The sequence below is a fragment of the Ziziphus jujuba genome, chromosome 1, assembly GCF_031755915.1.
Source record: "Ziziphus jujuba cultivar Dongzao chromosome 1, ASM3175591v1".
Lineage (NCBI taxonomy): Eukaryota > Viridiplantae > Streptophyta > Magnoliopsida > Rosales > Rhamnaceae > Ziziphus > Ziziphus jujuba.
In genome coordinates, this window is record NC_083379.1 from 36,958,492 (window position 1) to 36,979,494 (window position 21,003).

The 21,003-nt window shown below is 35.3% G+C and overlaps 1 pseudogene; it reads right to left on the bottom strand.

Moving 5' to 3' along the window:
• Positions 1-2,513: 2,513 nt before the first annotated feature.
• On the bottom strand, positions 2,514-4,465 carry LOC107405908 (valencene synthase-like; annotated as a pseudogene).
• Between the last annotated feature and the right edge of the window lie 16,538 nt (positions 4,466-21,003).

Below are 21,003 nucleotides of genomic sequence, written 5' to 3' on the forward strand. Positions count from 1 at the left end.
GGCATGTGTGATTCAATTGATGAGGTTGCAAATATATCAAATAATATCTATGTCCCACATGTCACGGGTCAACACAAATTCAAAAGGGAAATAGTAATTAAGAGAAGAAAAATACCAAAATTAGAGGAACTATTTTAAGAATAAGAAATTGTATATAGTCAACTGTCATTATTAAAGCTATATTGTAGTATTCAGGCTATATTGTTTCCTTCCTTGTAAACAACTTCCTGCTACCTATTAGCCTGTAGAGATAGTATGATTTATCTTGAAAACATACAGTGAAATATATTCATTATTATTCTTTTTTATTTTAATTCTTTAAAAATCACATAGGATATACTATGTTGTTAGTGATGGAAAATGATAACATCATAATGCTACTACTTATCTAATTCGTTTTCTTCCGCATACATATTAAATAAGTTTCTAATAAATTAATTGGATTTTTTTTCCTAGTTTGAGTAAGTTAGAGGCCTTGTTGCTACATGGAGGAACATGGTGTCTCAGAGCGAGAGGTTCTTGATGAGCTAAGAAAGCAAATAGCGGAAGTATGGAAGGATATAAATGAGGAATGCATTGAACCGAGAGATGTTCCAATGGCTCTGCTTATACAAGTAGTGAATATTGCAAGGGTAATGTACGTTGTTTACAAGGAAGGAGATGGCTACACACATGCTGGCGGAACTATGAAAAAATATGTTTCAATTGTACTGATAGATCCTATTCCAATATAGCTGGAATTCTCTACTTCATCATTCCTAATGGCATCATGAAACAAAATAAAATATTAAATATAACAGCCACTCAGCTAAAAGCCTGACAAATTAAATGCCATAAATAGAAATGGTAGCTACTCTTTTTCCTCATGTATGATCTCAAAAAAGGATTTGTTTTCTTGAATCCACAAATAAATTATTTACACTTTTTCCTCATGTATGATCTCAAAAAAAGATTTGTTTTGTTGAATCCACGAATAAATTATTTGTCATATATCCGCCTGCAATATTTATAAAAACAACATATACATATATATATATATATATATAATATAGAAAAGAGATTTGGTGTAGACTCGCATGGGAGCTCAGTGGTTAGCACACCACAGCCCGGCTAGTGGACACTGGGTTCGAGTCTTGGGGGGGAAGGGGATGCCTGGGGGCATAGCAAAAAAAAAAAAAAAAAAAAAAAAAGGAGATTTGGTGTATATTATTTAGACTCTTTTCAATTGTACATGTGAAAAATTGACAGCGTTATATATGGGTAGTATATAGAAATATAGTAAATTTTAAAATTGTCCTTCAATAGCAATATGTGAAAAAAAAAAAAAACAAAAAGAAGGGCCTAATAATGGCTATTAATTATTCATTTTAACAATTTTTAACCAATATAAACTTGACATTCAAGCTAAACATTATTGTTGCATAGCAATTTTTTAGAACAATGTTTAACTTACATATGTGCCATGCTAATTTTAATAGTCCATATCCCCATTAAATATGCTCTTATATATGCTAGCTTGATGAATATTATATTAAATATTTATCAAAATATTATATTAAATATTTATCAAAATTAACCATTATAGTTTTAATCTTTAAATTTAATTTTGTAAGGAGTAATTATGAATTTGGCCATTCAAAATTGAGAGAGAGGGGGGGACAAAAAAGTGGTGGGGAAGAGGGAAGGAGGGGGTAGGGGGAGGGGGGAGTAATTCTTTGTTAATTAGTTTTACTTCCCAATCAAATTAAATTTAAACATGACCCAAAATAATTTGTTTACTAAATTTTGATTGTCAAATGATGTGGCAGCTCATTAATAGTTGAAAAAATCAATAATGCCCTAAAATTATGAAGGGTAAAATCAATAAAAAAATATGAAATCAAACTAATACAAAAAAAATTGGTTAATAAATTTTGTAAGTCCAGAATTACGATTTAAAATTAATGGAAACAAAATAAAACAATTATGGAATGTGATACTTAAGTATGAAGAGGAACACCCATTTTAGTTTACCAAAATTTTGGTAACCAATTATGTGGAAATTTTTTTATGGTGTTAAATTGATTGCCATATATGCATGGGAGGGTAAAGCATTTAAAAGATACCAAATCATGGACACCAAATTTTGGTAAAAAAATTTTGTTACTCTAGATTTATCCTATAAGGTCTAAATATAGTATTATAAGTCCATCATACTTAACCGAGAAATGTCCAGATTTGGTTCCTTTTGTGGGACAGTACTTGAGTTTTTACAATTTAATCCAAATTCCAAACAGAATTATTAGGTTTATGTGAAGCCCAATTACTTGTAATTAACCCAATCGACTTGCATACGAAAATTCTATTCCACACAACTAAATTTCTTAATAGGTTTTTTAACTAAATATTTAGAATTTAATACATTCTTGCTAATGATTATCACAACTGGTAACATTAAGTTAGACCAACTTAGAACATTAATAGAAGACCGATAAACTGCTAACCAGACCCATAATATTCATAAAAAAGCATCTTCAATGAATTGCTATGGGATGTTTAAGCAATAACTCAACTTGGTGTTTAAGTTTATGAGGATTGGTATAACAATCATCATCCTTGTACACAACATTTGTCACCCGTGTAAGATTCAAAACCCGCTCCAGCAGAGGAAATGCTGTAGTATTACCACTACTACTTGGCTTCTTCAGCAACTCCTTGTTTATATCTTTCCAAGCATTATCAACTTCTTCAACCAACATTTTATTTGCCTTTTCTTCATCAACACCATGTTGTTTCATGTCACATTCTACAGCTGATGCAATGTGTGGCCTCTTTTACTCAAACTAAAACATGCCATATTTATATATAAGAAAAAAAATAAGCATGAAACATTAGGAGTTTGCAATTGTATTTTGTTGATTAATTATAAATTAGCTTACCTTATGGGAGACCATGTCATTCATTAGTCTGCCAATAACCGATGAGGCTTCCATGATTTTTGGTTATTGCAGACCTAATCGAACACCTCTTTTGTAGCGATCTCACCCATCCCAATAAACGAAGAGGTTATGATAAGATAGTAAGTAGCAATTACTGCTGCCACCGACATGTATTCCTCGAATGTTGGGGTGTATGCATCATGAAACCAACTAGCTTCAGTGAAGTAGGCTTGCACAAGTTCTTCCATCCAAACTCATCAAAAGTTGAAGTTATTTATTTAAGTTCATTATGTCAAAACTAACAATTTATCAGAGAAAAACAATATATATTTATTTGTTTAATAATCGTTCAATAATATGGACATCTATACATTTTTAACGTGTGTATGTTTTTAAAACGATGGTTTTTTAAGAATTATCATCAGTATTGTTATATAAAAATGATGATAGTTTCTTTAAAATCCATCGTTTATTTATGCGAACATCCATACTATAGAATTATCACATATATATATATATATATATGTATGTATATATATACAAAGACTTTTAATTTATACTCTTATATATTTTCTATTTTTCTTTTTTGTTGAAAGATTAAGCACACATGAAAGATAAAATAGGACTATTTTAATCAATTGTTGAAGATTTGAAATAGAATGTTCAAAGGTGAAGAAGAAATGGTTCACTGCTTTTTTTGCATAATGCACACAGTATGATCTTCCTTCCTTCGTAGTATGCTCCTCAATATCACTGCAAATGTCTAAAATTACCTTATATAGCAACTGCTTGTAATCTGGAAGGACATGCATGGCACTGACATCCCATCTGCCAAAAAAATAAAGAAAATATTATATTATTATCCTTAAGGAGACGATTTTCTTAGTCGGAAAGAAAGACTGAAAAATCAAATAAGATTGAGCAGAAAATTAGGGTCAAGCAGAAGTATTGGATCAAAGAATTTCTAGCCGAAATTTTAGCTAAAAGCTTGAATTAATATAACCTTTTGATTTCTTCTATTCAGTTCTTCATATGTTCCATAAGCATCATAGGTATCATCTAGTATGGATATCATAGTGAATACTTTGGTGGCTAACTCTCTTGCAAGGGAATATTGTGGTTCAAAGTACTCTCCCAATATCCAAGAGTACAATTCTACCACTCTGTCTCTTGCATAAGGCAGCTTTCTTTGGAAGTCCAAGTTTTTCCACCACCTATGCCACACATTATATATTAGGATGCTCTTTGATTAGAAACAGAACACAACATGCTAGATATATATGATTTACAAAGTTCTATACTTACCTTGTCATGTTGCTCACCTTTTGTTGATGTAATGCTTGTAGAACGTTAAAATCCAACTCTGTCAACTTCAACAAAGTTGGGTTGTGGAAATCTTTTTTGGGATAGAGAGAGATGTAATGCCTTGTCTCTAACCTTGGTAAGTTTTTATAGATGGGTCGGTTCAAGGCAGACATGACCTTTTCCGAGAGGTAGGGGCTTATGCTACTCACCATTGACTCAAGATGAGCGGTAGTGAAAGCCATGGCTTCGTCAAGAATTTGCTCCCCTTATATTGGAAGTTGTGCTGCATCGTACAAACTTAGCATGCTTACCACATGAATAGTTAAGGATGCCATAAAGTTTCCTTCTCCGTCCTTAAACTTGTTAAATACATCTATCACTGAACCAAACAGCTAGTGTCAAAAAGATATATATATATATATATATTTGGACATACTCATAGAGACATATATATATACACATATATATATATAAAGAGAGAGAGAGAGAGATATACCACATGAAGTATAATAACCATGTTACCTAAGCAAATGAAACCAAAGAGCAATGGTGATAAGACCCGCCCCGGGAACCCTCCCAGGATCTCCCGGGTGGTCCCGTCTAGTGAAGTTACATCGGACCATCCCTAGTGAATATCCAATGGAACCTCATCTTAAAACATGGACAACCAAACACATGCAATATCAATAATACCTCAATATATAGATATAAAACTACATCAGCACAAAATCCACAACTATGGCCCACAACCAGCCTATAGTACTACAGGCCATAGCTACACACATAAATACTATGGTCTCTACTGAATCCCATAATTAAATCAGAGCATTCTAAGAATGTCAACAAAGTTTAGGAGTACAGATAAGTAATAAACGAGTCCGGAAAGATAAAGGTAAGATAAAGAAAAGATAAATACTGCTGCTGTCATGGAAGAAGCAAAGTAACAAGCTGTGCACGAGGTAGACTGCTACTATCCTGTGGGCTAAACCCAACCTCACGGTACCATGGCAATAATAACCTGTGGGATCATCCCAACCTCATGGTCCATGGCAATAAATATCATGTGGGCTGCGTCCAACCTCACGGTACCATGGCAAAACTGATGTGAATCCGCCCGAGACCGTTCAACCGACAACCCGCTGGGGTGCTAATCCAATACAGATGAAGGTGGGGCCGATCACTAGAGCCGAAGCCAAGAAGTTCAAGGATAATATTGCTGTCTTTATACAAGGAATAAGTCATAATCAAGAGGGGTTGCCCATATCTAAAGAACCAAGGCTTGTTTTACTTATACAAGCAATAGAAGCCAAAATGGGCCCGGGTGACGTTTTTAGTGCCAAGATGGAAGTCGGGTTGTATGAATTGGATCCCCATTCTTATGGGTTCAATTCATATGGTGGATGAGTCATAGAAACCAGACAAAGCAGCTTCAAAGTCGAACAACATGGTGGTTTGCGCACAAGGGGGAGAAAAGGCTGAATTTGCTGTATTCCTTGCTGGCTTTACTGTATTTTACTGTATTAGCCTTTTCTCATACTTCTAAGCAAGGGCAATGTGAGGAACTTCACAATAAGCTTATTTGGCATTCCACAAAGACTATTGAAGCTGATTTGGAGTCCAATTAGGTCAAAGAAGGGTCATTACAAACATGGTCGAAAATTACCATATTTAGTTTCCTAATTTGTTTTTACTTTTTGTTTTAGGAAACTATCTTTAATTTTGGATTTGTATTTATTTACTTATTGAACAAATAAGTTTAGGAAAGTATTTATTTTATTATTTGGTTTGTAAATTAATTAATTCCTAATTGAAAATAAGGGAATTAATTAATTAGGTTAGGAAATGGGAAGGTTCGGCCATGCTAGAATTCTTTCTTGTGTGGCCGGTTTTTCCTAGGGTTTTTAGGGTTTATTTTGTTTCTTTCAAAGTCTATTTAAAGGCTTATTTTTCAATAAGAATACAACTTTGATTTGATTGAGAAAATACTTGTGAGATTAATTATCTCTTTGTTCTTTGAGAACACCTAAAACACCATTAGAGAATTGGTTGTTTTAGCTTGACTTATCAATAGGTTTTCCATCCCCTATTGTGGCGTCTACATTATACCAAGGTTTCTAACCACAGGTTGGTTAGGGGTTGAGGTCCATTCCATTAGAACTTGAATTTAATTGAGATCCGGGCTAATATAATACGGGTTTAGGAGTAGGTCGTCCTAGGTTCGTATCAAAAACTCAGCGCGCTGTAATATAATATAATATAGTATTGATCCAAGATATTGGCATTACATGGTACATCAATTTAAAAATAATCAATTCAGTATCCTGAAAACAATCTTGTAAGATCATACATACTTTTCCCAAACAATAATGTATCATAACTCATAATTTAATATTAAAAATTCCACCGCTTATTTAAATATTTCAAAATTTTCAGATCATCATTTCATGCAAAAACTAGAAATACCACAATGAAATATATTTACCATAAACCGATTTTAAGCACTTAAGAATTTACAAGATATTTGAACATGCTTAAAATCGTATAAATTTTCAATCTGCTCCTCATATCAAATATTTTACAAAATGCTCTAAAATTCTCAATTCACATACCAGAATACTTAATTAACATAATTCTCAAGTTCACTATGAACTCATCAAAATTTGAAAGCATTAAAAAATCTTATTAAAATCCACATAAAATTATAACTCGTGTAAGTGAAAGCAGATATTTTATATGCATAAAGCAACCATTTCAATCAATTTATATATACGTAAAATATCCAAAACACACATATATATTATTCTATATGCCCAAAACATTTTAAAAATAATAATCACTCACAGTACTGCAGATGCTCACTCCTACTCCTCTGCAGGCTCGCCTTCAGGCTCAACTCGAATGCCTGTAATATAATAAAATATTCCTCAGGCTCCAAATAACTAAACCAAAGTGACTTGTATGACCCAAATGTCTTAAATTAATTTTTAGTACTATAAAATTACATAAATTGGACCCTGGACAGTCCAATTATACCGTTTGTCCTTAGGACCCGATACCCTAAATTGGGATTTTTCACCCGAAGCCTAATCTTTCAAAATTGAACCTCCAAATAGGTCCTAATAATATCCAATTTCACTAATCCAACTCCAATTTTAACCAATTTGACCAATGTTGTCCAAACACAGCCCTAATTTATCTGATAATTAACTAATTGATCCAAAAATGGAAAAATTATCAAAAAACCTCCAAAATTCACAAAAGTTATATTGACAGAAAGCCTAAGAGACAAGGAACTCACCAGTATGCTCACCTTGGTCCAAAATTTCCTCCGGTGGCTAAAAAACTCGATTGAAGATTCGGCCAAACTTCCCGTTGTCGGATCTCTCAAACGGTGAGAAATATGGGGAAAATAACCATGTAAATGAGCTCAGCGAGTCCAAAAATGGTAAGAACGGTCTATGGGTTGGCCTGAAACGGCCGAAAAATGGGAAAATTCGGTGATCCACCTTGTCGACCGCCGCTGCCTTTGCTGACCAGATCCCAGTGATTTCGACCGCCGTTCACCGTGAAATTTCACGGCCAAGCTCACCTCAACGTGGTCTTCCTCCCTGGTGGGCACGTGTAACAGCTTGGTGGCCGGAATGGAAAAAAATAGCGGTCACCCGGTTCTCCATTAAACGGGTCAAAACGACCTAATTCGGACCCATGGGTCTGGGGCGAGAATTTCTTAAGTTTTGGGGATGAAATGGGTATTTTGGAAATTGGTTTCCTGTTTGGCATGCTTACTGAAGCTTATATACAGACTTGGTGATGCAGCTGCAACATATTTGTTTCCTGTCTAAACGCAGCGTTTTATTTCCTTTTACTTTTCCTTGCTGATATGGCTTTGTTTTTGTTATTTTAACTGCTGAGGTGGCTTTATGCCTTTTAACCTTCACCCTGCGTGGTGACAAAACAGAGATATAAAAGTTAGCCTACAAAGTTGTAAAAGACAGATTTTCTATTTTTGAAAATAAACTGGAAATGCTTGTTTTCTCTCATTCTTCGTGACTGTGGTGGAATTGGACCAGAGTTGGATCTGGACAGGAATGAGAGCCTGAGATCTACTCCTTGGTAATTCCCTCTAGGATTTTCTGCATCAAATTGGTATTAGAGCCCACAGGTCCTAGGTTATCCTCTCTGAAATTTCCATGGCTGGTTCCGGTGAAAACTCTCAACGGAATTCTGGCGAGGACCCAAGCTCGAAAATGCTTTTATCTGCTGTGGCTAAATTAGATCAGAAATTCGACACCCTTTCTAATGAGATTCGGCAACTCTGTGCTGCAATACATTCTGGTCTGACATTGAAATCTGGAGCTGCTGGTTCTCACCTCCCAGAGTACTCCGACGACCGATCTACATCAACACAGATGCCACAGACCCCCATTCCTTTGGCACATCCAGCAGATCCCCACCTCCAAGACTCGCCTCCTCCTCGAATTCCCAGAACTCAACACCGTCAATTTCTGGATGTTCAGCAACGTATTCCACTCTCAATCGACTCGGACTTGGAAGATGAGATGGAGACAATGGCCATGAATCGAGCCCCTCAAGCTATTCCTAACAGGTATGCTCGAGACCACCAACCTTCAGACTACCGAATTAAAGTTGATATTCCAAATTTTGATGGGTCTCTGAATATTGAGGATTTTCTTGATTGGGTACAAACTGTTGAGTCTTTCTTTGAGTATATGTCCATACCGGAGGATAAACAGGTTCGTTTGGTGGCTTACAAATTCCGTGGGGGAGCCTCGGCATGGTGGGAACAGGTTTTGAGTAATAGGCGAAAACAAGGAAAGGGTCTGGTACAATCTTGGTCACGGTTACGCCGAATGTTACGAGCCAGATTTCCCCCCGTTGATTTTAAGCAAATCCTTTACTAGCAGTATCACCATGGCCACCAAGGTAACTGTTCTATTAGTGAGTATACTGAAGAATTTTATAGACTCAGTGCTCAGGTGAACTTGAATGAAAATGAAGGCCAACTAGTTGCTAGATATGTGGCTGGGTTACTTACTCCAATTCAAGAAAGAATAAAGCTTAGTCCTGTGTGGAATCTTAGTGAAGCTGTCAATTTAGCTTTCAAGATTGAAAAGCAACTTGAGAGGCATGTAACTAAGACACCAACTAAATGGAAACACATGAGTGAATTGTACCCACCAAAAATTAAATCCCTATCACCACCAGCACCTTCCCAAAAGGCCACCCTTGCTGATAATTCCATGAAAAATACCAGCAAACCTCAAAATCAACCCAACAGGCCTTCAAATCCTTATGCCCGAAACTTTCCACTCAAGTGTTTCAAGTGTGGCCAGCAGGGCCACAAATCTAATGAATGTCCGCTGTGTAAACAGCTTAATATAGTGGAAACTCAAGACGATTCGGGAGAAGAGTTTGCCACCGTGGGGGATGAGTTGGTGGATGAAGACCAAGGAGAACCAGTTATTTGCATCATCCAGAAGCTATTGTTCTCTCCTAAACACCCCATGGAGCCTCAACGACATTCAATTTTCAAAACCAAATGTACTATCAACAAGAAGGTGTGTGAGGTGATTATAGACAGTGGGAGCAGCGAGAACATAGTGTCCAAGTATTTGGTTAAAGCCTTGAAGCTTCCTACTATGAGTCACTCGAATCCTTACAAGGTGGGTTGGATAAAAAAAAGGCATCGAAACTAAGGTCACTGAGCTGTGTAAAGTTCATTTCAGTATAGGAAAACATTATGCCGATGAGGTTGTTTGTGATGTTGTGGAGATGGACGCATGTCACATTCTCTTAGGCCGACCTTGGCAGTTCGACAACTCCGTAACGCATGATGGTCGACAAAACACACATTCGTTTCAATGGAATGGGAAGAAAATTGTCCTACTCCCTTCCAAGCCCCAAAATGACCCTACTCTGCTGCCCACATCTGGAGTACCACCAGAACAACTTTCGGGAAAGGGTCCTATACTTTTAACAACCTCGGGAAAACATTTTGAACTTCAAGCTAAACACTCACAGATTTGTTTCGGTATTGTAGCTTCAATTCAAGCCCCTGCAGATTCTCAGTTTCCACAACCCATTCAACAACTTCTTCAAGAATTTGCTGAAATCTGTCCAAGTGAACTTCCGGATTCTCTACCACCCATGAGAGACATCCAACATGCTATTGACTTGCTACCCGGGGCCAAACTTCCTAATCTTCCTCACTATCGAATGCCACCAAAAGAAGTTCAAATCCTACAGCAGATGGTTAAGGACTTGCTGAAGAAGAACCTTATCCGAGAAAGCCTAAGTCCTTGTGCAGTACCAGCTCTTCTAGTCCCAAAAAGAATGGTGAATGGAGAATGTGTATTGACAGTCGTGCCATCAATAAAATAACTACCAAATATCGGTTTCCCATTCACCGGTTGGAAGACATGTTAGACAAATTAAGTGGGGCTCAAGTGTTCTCTAAGTTGGATCTTCGCAGCGGCTACCATCAAATTCGGATAAGGCGTGGAGATGAATGGAAGACCGCCTTCAAAACTCCTACGGGTCTCTACGAGTGGCAGGTCATGCCCTTCGGGTTATGCAATGCACCGAGTACCTTTATGCGCTTGATGAACCAAGTTCTACAACCTCTCATTGGCATCTGTGTGGTGGTATATTTCGACGATATTCTTGTGTACAGCCACTCAACCGACGCCCACATTGAGCATGTGCAGCGGGTATTTGTGATACTCAAGGAAAACCATCTGTACCTTAACCTCAAGAAATGTGTATTCATGACCCCAGAGCTTCTTTTCCTCGGGTTCATTGTGGGCAAGCATGGAATCAAGGCCGACCCCTCAAAGGTAGCTGCAATCCGTGATTGGAAAACACCCTCAACAGTCACTGAAGTTCGCAGCTTCCATGGACTCGCAGCTTCCACTAACAGACTGCCTCAAGAAAGGAAAATTCCAATGGGGGCCTGCTCAGCAACAAAGCTTCGAAAGTCTGAAAAAACATCTTACTGCAGCACCGGTATTAGCACTTCCTGATTTCGACAAGATCTTCGAAGTCGAAACGGACGCGTCTTCAACGGGCATTGGAGCTGTCCTTATGCAAGAACAGCGTGCTATTGAGTTTTTCAGTGAAACGTTGTGTCCTGCCCGTCAATTGTGGTCGGCCTATGAACAAGAATTATATGCTATAGTGAGAGCTTTCAAGCATTGGGAACATTACCTGATCCAACGGGAATTTGTCCTTCATTGTGACCACCAAGCTTTGCAACATTTTAGTTCACAAAAGCACATCAACAAGATGCACATCCGATGGTCCCAATTTCTTCAAAAATTTCCATATTCATTCCACCATAAAGCTGGGAAACACAATCGAGTGGCAGATGCTCTTAGTCGCAAGGTGTGCCTCTTGAACAAGTTACAAATCGAGGTTGTGGGATTCGATGCTCTCTAAGACCAATACCCCGATGATCCCGACCTAGGACACATTTGGCAAAAATGTCGTTTGCATGAGGCAGCCAATGATTTTCATATTTATGATGGCTATCTCTTCAAAGGGCTCCAACTATGTATTCCTCGAACTTCTCTTCGTTTTCAGCTTATCAGAGACCTTCATGGAGGTGGTTTGGCTGCTCATACTGGACGAGACAAAACAATTTCCTTGCTTGAAGAGCGCTACTTTTGGCCTCACCTCAAACGTGATGTCACCAAATTTGTCAAACATTGTGCTGTTTGTCAAGCCGCTAAAGGCCAACAACAAAACACAGGCCTCTACACACCCCTGCCTGTCCCAAATCATATTTGGGAGGACATTTCACTTGATTTTGTCCTCGATCTGCCACTTTCACAACGCAAAGTCGACTCCATTTTGGTTGTAGTTGATCGGTTCTCCAAGATTGCTCATTTTCTTCCTTGCAAGAAAGCTATCGATGCTTCGTATGTGGCCAACCTGTTTTTCCGTGAAATTGTGAGGCTTCATGGCATACCAAAGTCCATCACCTCTGACAGAGATGTAAAGTTCCTTAGCCATTTTTGGAAAACTTTATGGCGCAAGTTTGATACGGTGCTTCAGTTTAGCAGTGCTTATCACCCTCAAACGGACGCTCAAACCGAGGTTGTGAATCAAACTCTTGGTTCCATGCTGCATAGCCTTGCAGGTGACTCTCCAAAACAGTGGGACTCATACTTGCCCCAAGCTGAATTTACCTATAACAGCATGGTCAATCGTTCCACAGGATTTAGTCCCTTTGCAATCGTCTATACCAAACCTCCCAACCATATTGTCGACCTTGTCTCCACCTCTTTCCCTCCTCACACAGCTGCTGACACTTTGGCCCATAGAATTCGAGATATTCACACCCGGGTCCAACACAATCTGAATGCCAGTAATGCTCGTTACAAGGCTATAGCTGATCTCCATCGTCGCCATAAGTCGTTTGAAGTTGGTGATCTTGTCATGGTTCATCATCGGAAAGAGAGGTTTCCTGTCGGTGCCTACAACAAACTCCAAGCTAAAAAGATAGGTCCTTGTCACATAAGACAGAAACTTGGAGATAATGCCTACCAACTTGAGCTCCCTTCACATCTAAAGATTTCCAACACCTTCAACGTTGCTGATCTTTTTGAATACCACCCCCCTGATGTTGCTGATGTTGCTGATTTATCTTCTTCGCTCGTGGTCGAGCCCTCTTCAAGTGTGGGCGAATGATGCAGCTGCAACATATTTGTTTCCTGTCTAAACGCAACGTTTTATTTCCTTTTACTTTTCCTTGCTGATATGGCTTTGTTTTTGTTATTTTAACTGCTGAGGTGGCTTTATGCCTTTTAACCTTCACCCTGCATGGTGACAAAACAGAGATATAAAAGTTAGCCTACAAAGTTGTAAAAGACTGATTTTCTATTTTTGAAAATAAACTGGAAATGCTTGTTTTCTCTCATTCTTCGTGACTGTGGTGGAATTGGACCAGAGTTGGATCTGGACAGGAATGAGAGCCTGAGATCTACTCCTTGGTAATTCCCCCTAGGATTTTCTGCATCACTTGGGTTACTAACAGACAAAAACTAGGGACTGGTTTGGACACTGAGATAAACTTATGCTTAAAACTTCTCAAGACCATAACTTTTTATCCGTAATTCAGAATTTGGCGTGCCGCTAGTCTATGAACTTGTATCGATGAAATCTACACAATGGTACTTCAGTCAAACCAAAAATATTAACCATTGAAAAAGTCAACTTGGACCACATATTGTTCACTTGGTCAAACTTAGTCTGTAACACCCCGTGCCGAAAAATGCACATGATTAAACAAGTTTGACCAAGTTGACTAAGTTTGACCAAGTTTGACCAAGTGAACAACATGTGGATCCAAGTTGACTTTTTGAATAGCCACTATATTTGATTTGACTAAGGTACCATTGTGTAGATCTCGTCGATACGAGTTCATACACTGGTGGCACGTCAAATTCCGAGTTATGGATAAAAAATTATGGTTCTGAGAAGTTTTAAGCATAAGTTTTATATCAGTGTCCAAATCAGTCCCCAGTTTTTTGTCTGTTAGTGACCCAAGGCTCTATATAAGCCTCGGTAAACATGCCAAATAGGAACCAGAGCCCAAAATACCCATTTGATCTCCAAAACACGAGATATTCTCCCCCGACCCGTGGGTTTGAATTGGGTCGTTTCGACCCGTTTACCGTCGAACTGGGTCACCACTGTTTTGCCCATTTTTGGCCAACCACAACTTACACGCACCAGCCAAGTAGAAATTTCACTTACAGGCAAGCTCAGCCATGAAATTTCATGGCTATAGGCAGCCGGATGCGCCCAGATCGGGCCGGCGAAGTCCGAGGCGGCCAGCGAGGTGGGTTGCCAGATTTTCTCGATTTTTGGCCATTTCAAGCCAACCCATACACCTTTTCCACTATTTTTGACCCCTCTTAACTCATTCCCATGGTTATTTTGTCTAGATTCCCCACCGTTTGGGAGATACAATGACTTGAAGTTCAGCCAAAGCTTCAACTAAGTTTTTCAGCCACCGGAGAAATCCTTGGACCAAGGTGAGCATATTGGTGGGTTCCTTGTCTCTTGGGCTTTCAGACAATATAAAGTTTATGAATTTTGGAGGTCGTTTAATAATTTTTCCATTTTTGGGTCAATTAGTTATTATTCAGACTGTGATCGGACAACATTTGTCAAATTAGTTGGATTAGTGAAATTGGATATTATTAGAATCCATTAGGAGATTCAATTTCAAAATATTGGGCTTCGGGTGGAAATCTCCAATTTTGGGTACTGGGTCCTAAGGGTACGCAGTATAATTGGACTGTTCGGTGTGCAATTTATGTAATTTTATAGTACCATAAATTATTTTAAGATATTTGGGTCATACAAGTGTCTTTGGTTTAGTTATTTGGAGCCTGAGGAATATTTCATTATATTACAGGCACTCAAGTTGAGGTTGGAGGTGATCCTGCATAGGAGCATGAGTGAGCATCTGCAGTACAGTGAGTGGTTATAATTTTAAAAATATTTTGGGTGTATAGTATAATATATATGTGGTTTAAGTATTTTACTTATACCTATCGTTTCATTTGAATGTTCATTTTATAGATATATGAGGATCTGCTTTTACATATATGTGTTATCATTTTATATTACTTTTGCCAATATTTTAAATGTTTGGCAATTCTAATGAGTTCATGAATGAACTTGTGGTATTTAAATATTTTGGTATTTGAATTGAGGTTTTAAATCACTTTGGAAAATAATTGATTTGAGAAAGCAGATTGAAAATTATATGATTTTAAGCATGTTCAAGTTTTTTATAATTTTATATGCTTAAAATTGGTTTATGGTGAATATGTTTCACTGTGGTATTTCTGGTTTTATATGAAATGATGATTTGAAATTTTCGGAATATTTAAATAAGCAGTTGAATTTGAATATTAAATAAGGACTTACGATTTATGATACAGTATCATTTGGGAAAAGTATATATGATCTTACAAGATTGTTTTAAGGATACGGTATTGGTTATTTTTAAATTGATGTACCATGTAATGACAATATATTGGATCAGTATTATATTATATTATATTACAGCACGCCAGGTTTTTGTCACGGTATTGTGAGGTTGGGCTCAACCTACAGGATATTATTGCCATGGACCGTAAGGTCGAGTTTATCCAACGGTTTATTATTATTGCCACGATACCATGAGGTTGGACTCAACCCACAGGATATTATTGCCACAGGCCGTGAGGTTGGGTACGTCCCGACAGTTTACTATTTTTCACGATACCTTTCAGATATTGAGGGTCATGAGATGGGGATATCCCATAGTTTACAGTTTGGTATATCGAATGGTGCATTATATACGTTTGAGTATATTGTTAGTTTTCAAATATTGTGGTTATTACTGCGCTTTCATATTTATTTTGTGGAACTGTGTTTATAATATTTTATGCTCAATATTTATATTTTCATTAAGACATTATATAATATTACAATGATCATTTACTTTATACTTTTTAGCATTGGTTTTATGATATTAAATTGGAGTTCAAGTTCTGGTTTTGTGAAATGATTTTACACGGGAAACTTTTTAGCATCGGTTTTATGATATTAAATTGGTCAAACTTATTAAAACATGTGTATTTTTTGTACGGGGTGTTACAAATGGTACAAAGGTCATCATGACCTAAATTAAGAAAGCCATTAGAGTAGTTGTGGTGCATGTTTTCTAATATTTCATTAATCTCCCTCTCAAAATGGTAAGAAACTCCTAAACGTTGTACTGCATCAATCAGCTCCAATTTTTGCAAAGGTTTCTTGTGAGAATCCATTAACGAACCTTTTATTTCTTCCTTCAATTCTTCAACTTGTTGCCTCATTTTCTCAACCGACGCCGTTTCCTACAGAGACAAAACAAATTAATTAGCAGAAGAATTCAGATAAATAACAATATATTTCAATATCAAATCTATATATACATGTATTTATATTATATATATTAAAATTCAGAGAGGAATTGGAAACTGCATGTATATAAATATATATATATATATATATATTAAGCAATAAAATATATATATATACCATGCAGTGAGTGAGGAAATAATCACCCCAAGTGCTGGGCTGAAAATCTGCAGAGGGATGTTCATTATTCTTGGTTGATAAAACAAGAACTCCTTGGACCGACATTCTATGACTAATTTGGTAGATGGAAGTAGGTGTAGTTGCTTGGTTGTTTGGTGGGACTTAAAAGCTTATAACACTTTACGCATATATATAGGCGGAGCCAAGAATGCTGTTTAGAGGGTCCTATATAAATAAAAGCAAATTAAGGGTTGAAACCATAATTTATCATTTTACAAAACATATTATATAGCATTCTTATTAATAATTTAAATATTTCCTAACATAAAATGTTGTTAATTTTTTTTTATGATTATCAAAAAAAATCCTTTACATGGTAGCTTTTATGTAGCCAAATTAAAAGAGTAAACTAAAAAAAGCATTTTCCATGACTCTATGGATTATTATATTTTTGTTGCCACGTTAAAATTACAGACAGAGATTAAAAGGAGGAAAAAAAAAAAAAACTCTTCAATGGTTTTTTATATGGTCTTTGTCAAGCTACTGTGGCAAAAAATAAACTAGACATTGTTAAAAAGATTGTTTAGCTGTTAAATAGTTTTACCAAAACAATCTTTATTAAGATATTTCTGAAAAGGAAAAAAAAAAAAAATATATATATATATATATCAATATCAATTGTTTATTATTTTTTTTAAGAATATTTATGTATGTACACATTAATTGAGATTTAGATAGAAACAATAATTGAAGAACGATTTTTAGGTTGTATGTTTATCAACTAAACATGTATAGCATATAGACTAAAAATCCTTCCCACCTACGTATCACATAAATAACAAGCCATAAACTCTTTGAAAATGCTCCAAGAGAAGAGAATTTATATTCTAATACCAAAGTAACTCTACAATCCCATTCCCTTTGAATGTAGTAAAATACCCTTTTGTTATTTTAAAATCCTAATCATTAATTTTCTTTCTCTTTTTATTTTTATTTTTTATTTTTTATTTTTTATTTCCTTAAACTTCTCAACCTTGCATTAGGAGAAACCATCACTTGTGATTGACCATCTATGGCTGCCAAAAGACTCGTAGTAGAGGCTTAGCATTGCTCTCATTTATGTTTTCAAAATAAATCTCGACTTTTTTTACTCTTAATTAATTAATTTATTTTGTAGTTCAAAGACCATTATCCACCACCTGAAGAGTTGAAGAGTACAACTCCAAGTTATCATATGCCATGTGCAAAAAATTTGCCACATCATCTTACCATTCTTTTTTTTTTTTTTAAATTAGGATTTTGAAAAAGAAATCCTTCTACATGCACACCCTTTTCTTCTTCCTTAGGCCATGGCTTCTGATTTTCTCTTTCATGGTAAGGCTACCTATCAATGGCTCTAGGCTTCTTCATTTTCTTTGAATTTAAACTAGAAAAACTAACCCACTTACTTCTACAAAATTGTCATTGGACCAAATACTTCAGCTGTCATAATCACCCATCTAAACATTGGAAACAATCACTTCATAGATTTCAATGTTGTGGTGGTGATGGACAACCTGTTGATAGTAGATCTAGAGCCACCCTCCAAATTTGTAGGAGAATTAAGAAGCAATTGTTTTGGTGAATGCTGCACTTTAGGAACAATCCGATGAGATTTTTGCAGAAAGAAAACAAAATGCTGTTTACAGGCAAAGTCCACACTTTACAAAACCAATAGATTGGCAATGGAATTTGTTTGGAAGATAGTTTGGCAATGGAATTTACGCTCTTGATTGCCACAAAAAATAAAAATAAAAAATAAGAAAAAGAGGGAAAAGGCGACGGTTTTTCAAAAAATCGTCGCCAAAAGTGAGAAAAGTTGACACTTTTACAGAAAAGCATTGACTATTGTAAGGTTTTTAGCAACGCTTGCTAAAAAGTTTTATAATAGCCGACACTTTTACAAAAAAGTGTTGACTATTTTCCCTTTTGGCCACAGTTTGTTAGGAAACCGTCGCTTTTTTCCTCTTTTTTTATTTTTTATTTTTATCTTTATGCTCTCAATTTCACTCATTGAAGCCCTTAATGAGCTCTCCATAAGTCCTTGGAAAAAAACTGCAGAAAAAACACCAATTCACTCAAGGTAAAAAAGGGACCCCACCAAATTTCATTATCAAACACTAGCCCACCATCCAAGCCTATTCTCTTCCCCACACCAGCAAGCTTTCTGCATAATACTTTTATGGATTTATACTAACATGATAAGCATGAGAAGGTAAAAGAGAGAGGGACGAGCATTAAATCAAAGAGGGGAAAAGAAGGTGAAAGTGGGACCCTTTTAAACGCGCATGCACTAAATCCCTAGGGGGGCTCTCCACACTTTCGGAAAAGAAGGTCTTCATTTTATAGCATCACCCACTACTAGTCTTCCCATGGGTTTTAAGTTTTTTTTTTTTAAAAAAAGAGCAAAGCTGAACCAGATTGAAGTGAAAAAAAAAAATAATATACAGAAAAACACAAAGCAGAGGAGAAGAGGAAGGTTGGCCTTGAAACCGGATTTGAGAATTTCGAAGAGGTAAGGCTGCCCTCATTTTGTCAAGTATTTCTCACGTGAGTCAGTATGTCATCCGAGCCGTCCATGTGATAAGTTTGAAATTCAATGGCTGGCCATTTTTCCACATTTTTAGCCACACCATTTTGATCAAGTCAAACCTGATAGTAGAAAGGCTGTACATATATATACATATATGTATATAGGATTTTAATATAGTAAGGATGACATGAAGATTGGTAAGGACATCTTATGTAGAAAGTCATGTCATTCATGTTGATTTCCACGTAGAAAAATTAAATTATCAAACTAACATTTTTATAACAATTATTATATGTCTCATACAAATCTGATGAGTTGTTACTTCCAATTTTAGGTTTTATATATATTAGAAAAATAAAAACATATTTACATGGTGTATCTGCCAAATAAGTTGTTTGGTGTGTCTACCTAATAAGTTGTCTTTACTAAAAGATTGTCATCATATTTTTACTATATATATATATATATATATTTAGGGGGATATATTCAATTTGAAATGTAAAAAATTTTTAAAAAGTTAATAATCTAAGTGTATTTAATTTAGATTTTATAAAAATCTATAAAATTAAATGGTATACAATTCATATTTTAATAAATTCTATAAAATCCTATTAAAATTCCAGGTGTATTTAGTAAACCATGTAGAATCTTTTTTAAAAATCTAGAAGTATTCAAAAAATCATTGAATTTAAAGGATTTTTAAAAATGATAGATTTTAATGGGTTTCATGAGATTTTAGGCAAAACATGAATAAAAATATCTATATAAAAATCATGCCTAAATTCAAATCATTTCCTAAAATTCTTGCAAATTTTATATATAGTTTACAGAATTCCATAAAAATTTATGAACTCATTTTAAATCCATCAAACTTCAAATTAAATACATTCCACTTTATTTGAAAAAATAAAACCAAAAAAATGTATTTTTGGTAATTAAAATACATGAGGTTGTATAGAGTTTAAATGGAATTACCAAACGAATTTCTCCTAATGCTCAGTTTGGAAAATATTAAAATTGTGGAAATTTATAATTACTTGGAAAATTAAAATTTTCTTGTGCTTGGATGGTTTTTAAGATAATGAAATTGTGGGTGTGAGATAAAACTAAATCTCATAATATGGAAAAATAAGATGGAAAATAAATCCACAAAAAAAATATGTTATTTTAAAATTCTCTCAAAAATTAGTTTTATACATTTTTAAAATGATAGTTTTATTCCCAATTTTCAAAACATAAAACAATTAATTATCTATAAGTCCTAATTAATATTTTGATACAAATCAAACACTTTGAAAAAAAAAATTCATAGCAAATTGACTCTTAGGAAAAATGATTCTTAAGAAACTAATTCTTAAAAATTAGTTTCCTTTAAAATTTTGACATTTTCAAAATGGGTCTAATGTTCCCCTTTGAGAAGTATTAAAATTGACGGGAATTTGAAATTTCTTAGCGAAATGAAATTTTTCAATATTTGGATGACTTTTAGAAGAAGAAAATTGTGGATCCAAAAAAAAGAAAAAGAAAAAAAAGAAAACTAGATATCACATTGTGAGAAAATAAGGTATAAAATGAATCATCCAAAATATTTCATTTTAAAATTCTTTGAAATACTAGTTTTATATGTATTATTAAAAGATAATTTTATCTTTAATTTTTAAAAGACAAATTAATTAATTATTTATAAATCTTAAATATCCTCATATAAACCAAATATTTTGGAAAATAATTCATATGAAATTGGATTTGGAAAAACTGATTTCAAGTAATCTAATTTTTGAAACTTAATTTCTTTCAAAATTTTGACACTTTTTAAAACACGTTTGTCTTTTAGAAGATGACGTTCTTTTGTCTTTTAGAGGAAAGAGTGGGTGTGCCATTGTATCACTTGACACATGTCTTACCTTTTCCACTTCAGATGGCTCCTTCACTTGTCCGTTTGCTTCATTTTTCTCATCACTTCTCGAGAACTCGGCACGGCTGTGCAGCGACCCATTTGCGAGCTATGTAGTGAGATTTAAGTGCAATTGGCGGAAGGAGAAGGGCTGAGCCAGAGAGAGATCTTTCAAACAGCAATATTAAAGATAATAAGAGAAGCCTTTGCTT